The sequence below is a fragment of the Hyperolius riggenbachi genome, chromosome 2 (assembly GCF_040937935.1).
Source record: "Hyperolius riggenbachi isolate aHypRig1 chromosome 2, aHypRig1.pri, whole genome shotgun sequence".
In the NCBI taxonomy this organism is placed as follows: domain Eukaryota; kingdom Metazoa; phylum Chordata; class Amphibia; order Anura; family Hyperoliidae; genus Hyperolius; species Hyperolius riggenbachi.
The window spans coordinates 310,760,289-310,765,753 of record NC_090647.1 but is presented as its reverse complement, the minus strand read 5'-3'; positions in this window follow the sequence as shown (position 1 = coordinate 310,765,753).

Sequence of the window (5,465 nt, the reverse complement as noted above, 5' to 3'; positions counted from 1 at the left end):
CGGTGAGGCTTTTTGTCCCATACAAAGTTTAAGAATTTACTCTGGATCCTTTTGAGGAAGGAGCCAGGCAGCCATATTGGGAGGGCCTGCATTACATAAAGGAGCTTGGGGAGGATATCCATTTTGAGCACACAAATCCTGCTTGACCAGGACAGATGTAAAGTTCGCCATCTTTCTAAGTCACTATATATTTTCGATGTCAGGGGAGGGAAATTAAGTTGGAATAAGTCTGTAAGATTTTTAGAAGTATATACCCCCAAATATTTAATCTTATCCTTCTGCCATTTAAATGGGAAGGAGGCTGAAAGATGTTGTACTATTTTCCCAGATAGAGTAATGTTCAAAACTTCTGTTTTGGAAATATTAATTTTGAAGTTACTCAATGAGCCATACTCTGACATTTCTTGTAGTATGTGTGGAAAGGCTATGTTAGGGTTTGATACATAGAGCAATAAGTCATCAGCAAATAATGCTAGCTTGACCTGGGCACTACCATTAGAGATCCCCGGTATGGCTGAATTTTGACGGAGAGCCACCGCTAAGTGTTCCATACAGATGACATATAAGAGTGGGGACAGCCCTGTCTAGTCCCGTTTTGTACTTGGAAGGCATCCGACAGGGTCCCATTAATCTTGACCCTAGCAGAAGGGTTGCTATATAGTGCCATCACTCTGTCAATGAATTTTGGTCCCAAACCCAGCTTAGATAGAGCCCCCTCTAAAAATTGCCAATGGACCCTGTCGAATGCCTTCTCCGCGTCAACTGAGACAATGCACAGAGGCAGACCAGTATGTTGTGCTTTGTGGATTATAGATATTGTTTTAAGAGTATTATCTCTAGCCTCTCTTTTTATAACAAAACCCGTTTGGTCGTTATGAATAATGTCGGGGAGTAAGGGTTTTAGCCTCTCAGCCAACATTTTAGAGTAAAATTTTAAATCTAGATTTATTAAGGAGATAGGGCGGAAATTGGAACACAAGGATGTATCTTTGTCTGGCTTAGGGATTACAGTAATGTGCGTAGTAAGTGCCTGGGGAGGGAAGGTCTTCTCTCTTGAGATGTAGTTGAAAGCTGACAACATCAAGGGAGAGAGCAGAGTGCCTAATTTTTTGTAGAAGGAGCCTGTGAAGCCGTCTGGGCCCGGACTCTTACCCGATTTGGAGGCCTTGATACACTCCATTAGCTCCTGTTCAGAAAAGTCCATGTCTAATTCCTCTTGAAGTTCTATAGGGATGGAAGGTAGTTTTGTTTTGTCTAAGTAGGAGTCTAGGCGGGATTTAAAGTTTTGGGATCCAGACTCCCCCACTTCATTTCGTAAGTTATATAGCGATTCATAATATTGCTTAAATGTGTCAGCAATTTCGGATGTTTTGTATACCTTTGTGCTATTTGGTTTATTGATGGAGAATATAGTGGATGGGTTATTCCTTGGGTGTAAGAAGCGGGCTAAGAGGCGGCCACACTTACCTCCCTGTTCGTAAAGCATACCCCTAAATCTCATTCTGTCAGATAATGATTTCTCATCTAGCCTAGAGAGGAGACTGCTTGTCTTGTCTTTTAAAGGGTGATCAAGCAACACATTTTAGAAAATATGCACATATTCAAATTGCTTTCTGTCTTTCTCATCCAGTGATGCATATTACTATTAAACCATGAAACGCCAACTCCAGGAAAATGGATTTGAGTTTTGGCTCATGTGCAGTGGTATTAGAACCTCATTTTTGTTTTTATTTGTATTCATATCTGAAATAATTTCCATCACTTCCTGTTTTTCCTAAATGTCATCATCAGGGACAATGACAGCAACAAATAAGATTTCACTTTGTGGAATGGGAAAGTGTTAAAACACCTATCTAGTCAACATTTAATTGTTGTACCTCATTACCTGTTCCTGGTACCACCAGGGCTCATATTAGGCGGCCTGGTGTTGCGCTGATCCACCTTTTGCGCAAGGGCTCATATTAGACCAAAGTGGACCTAGAGTCAGGAGATGTAAGTAATTCTCTCCAATGGGCAATGCTTTTCAAATAACATTCCAAGTACATCTTGAGATATGTGTGTGTGTGTGTGTGTGTGTGTGTGTGTGTGTGTGTGTGTGTGTGTGTGTGTGTGTGTGTGTGTGTGTGTGTGTGTGAGTGTGCGTGCGTGCGTGCGTGCGTGCATGCGTGCGTGTGTGTGTGTGTGTGTGTGTGTTTATTCGTGTGTGTGTGTGTGTGTGTGTATGTATAGTACAGCTAATAAATAGAACATTAGTAACACAGATGTGTGTCTCATCTTGTTTACAGTGCAGGAAGTATTAAGAAACTTCCGTTATCTATGCAAAAGAGCTTCTCTGAGCTCTCCAACCAAGTTCTGTTGTACAGTTCTGTATTTGAAGCACTTATCTCAACCTGTTTCTTGTTTGCTTAAGGTTTTTCCTGCAGGAAAGTTCAAAGGGTCATTAGCACTTCTCTTTTTCATAGTTTAAAATGCAAAGTGTAGTTTGTAAACTGCAAATATTAGAGAAGGATGCAATGCTATAAAAAAGCTGTATAACTGAAAATAAAAATATGATACTCTTTTCTTTGCTACTAATGTTCTATGAATTATCCATACTATACATACAATTAATTATATGATAAGGTTTTTTTCGCTTCAGTGTCACTTTAATATGCTAATTTGCCCTCTGACCAAGAAGTTACCATGTCAAAAGCATACAGGAGGGTTCAGTGGCCTTTTATTTAGGGCAGTTGGATTGCATATTCATGTCATGTCAGCCTTTCCCCTTAGACAGTTTGATACCAATTTGACATTTTCGGCAGCTTGCTCCCACTCCTCATCCCCAATTCTGTTCATGCTGAGAGCCAGTTCCTTTTGGAAGGTTCTATTTTTTGAAGCACATTTGGTCCTGACTCTTGTCTGAAAATGTGTATTGTAAATGTCTAGTCAGACCATCCTTAGGCACATCAAAACATACTAAGGTGGGCAAGCGCCATCAAAAAATCAACAAACACGTGGGGTAAGACCACCACAGAGTGTGCAGAACGGTGGAAATCAAACTGCAAACAATACAAGAAAAGACCACCAAGATCCGCACCAAACTGATAAGTCCAAAATATAAATCACATCTTTATTTGAAAAGTTACATAAAAACACTTAAAATCAGACACATCTGGAGGTAGTGGCACATATATCAATATTATATCAAATAATCACATTATATCAAATAATCACATTATATTAGCTTTGAGGAAGCCGTTTTATGGCGAATCGCGATAGCAGCAGGTAAGGGCTCCCTTGGGCTTTCTTGGAGGGATCTGCTACACTTTTTTCTTTGTATATTCTTCCTTTTCCCAGCTGTGGGATCGTATTACACTGTTGTGCCATTTTCCTATTCAGATGCACATTGTAGTCATTTTGCACTGCACTTTAGTTTGACTGTGTTTCTATTTGTGATGATTCTGTTTCGCTCTGGCTTTATATGCTGCACCTTGAATTTTTGTATTTCACTATTTATTGTTAAATGTGCCTTTGCCTATGGTAATTTATTTATTTTTTGCACTATGCACTAGCACTGTGACACTTTATTCCCTCTTTGAGAGCCCCTCTAAGATTGTGATTATTTGATATAATATTGATATATGTGCCACTACCTCCAGACACCGTATATACTCGCATATAAGCCGATTCGCATATAAGCCGACCCCCCAACATTTACCCCAGAAACCAGGAAAAAATGACTGACCCGCATATAGGCCGAGGGTAGGAAATGCAGCAGCTCCTGAGGATTGTATGCTTTAGAAGAAACCTAGAAACTATTATACCTGATCTATCCTCTCTTTCATGTAGAACAGCATACGAGGCCATATGTGCAACAGACCCCCTTTCCTCTAGAGTTATTTCCATGATATATAGGAATCTTTCACAGGTGAACTCAGAATGGAAACCAGAGTACATAATAAAATGGGAGAAAGAATTAGGTATTACGATAGGAAATGAAGACCTACAAGATATCTGGAATAATATTCCCCGTCTATCCGTGAATGCTGATCTGATTGAAGCTAATTATAAATTGTTATTTAGGTGGTACCTAGTCCCACAAAGATTGTCAAAAATTAAACCAAACTCCACTCCTAATTGTTTCAGGGGTTGTACGGTGGTTGGTACACATACCCACATCTGGTGGAAATGCAAAAAAGCAAATAGGCTGTGGATAAGGGTCTGCACATGGGCCTCATCACTGCTCAATACTCCCGTTCCCAAAAACCCTGCTCACACACTTTTAGGCCTCCCATACCCAAATCTGACCTCCACTCAAAATGCTCTGATTAACTTTAACTTTTTACAGCAACAAAGTTAACAATTGCTGCTTCCTGGAACACTACATCTTTATCCTTTGATCAGGTAAAAAAGAGGCTCTGCCACATCTTATTTTTTGAGAAGCTTAAAGCTAGATTGATGGATAGCGTCAAAAAGTTTGATAAGATATGGTCCCCCCTTACCAATTACATTTTAGGGCCTGAGACAAGTTCCCAATTAAGACGTTACTGACACTACTTACCCGGGCTGAGGAGACAAATCCATAATCTTCATCTTATGGGGGGGGATTGATGGGCCCCCCGCTCACGCGGTCTAGACCTTCTTCTCTATACTTCTTTTTCCCTCTTCATTTCTCCTTTTCTTTTCTTTACTTACCTTAGTTAAGGAACTGACAACCTGATACGGTATAATTCTTTCCGGATCTATTGGTATTGCAACCCCCAAAATGCTTACACTCCTAGAAACCATGTTGTTACAAGCGTAGACTTTCTAGAATTGCAATAAAGATCCTGTCTTGCTGAAGGCAGGACCTCATAAGCGTTTAGTTGTACCTAGGGGGAGGTGGCCCTGCCCAGCCATTTTGGTTTGTGAATGGGTGGTCGCCATCTTTCCTAACTAAGTGGTTAAAAACATACCACCACTCAGCCTTTCCAAAGACTGATTTATTCGGTTAGGGGTTGCTTTCTATACTCCAATTCTCCGATCCTTGTTTTACACTTCTCACAGGCTACCACAGTTTCAAGACTCATGTTGTCATGTTATTATGTTATTACTTTATTAATTTGCACTGTATTCACAGTACCTGATGTTGTAACCAGCAATATACTTCATGGATCATTACTGTAACTGTAATGTCACTCTGGTACTATGTTAAAACCAATAAAAATTATTGAAATATAGAAGAAACCTAGAGATGTCCTCTAGGATAGAATTCTTCATGTTTATGAAAACATTGCAGATACCTTTATGAGAGATCAGCCATGAAATGAGAACTAGAAGAACTAAAACTAGAAGACAGCTAAAGATTATCCTCTTCAAGTCTATTGTCATTCATATTTATGCTGATAAGCAATGAGATTACAGCTTCAATTAAATGTGTCTTTTGGAACAATGTAAGAAACAATGTATTTATGTACGTGCACACCAGTATAAGTAGAAGAATCTGA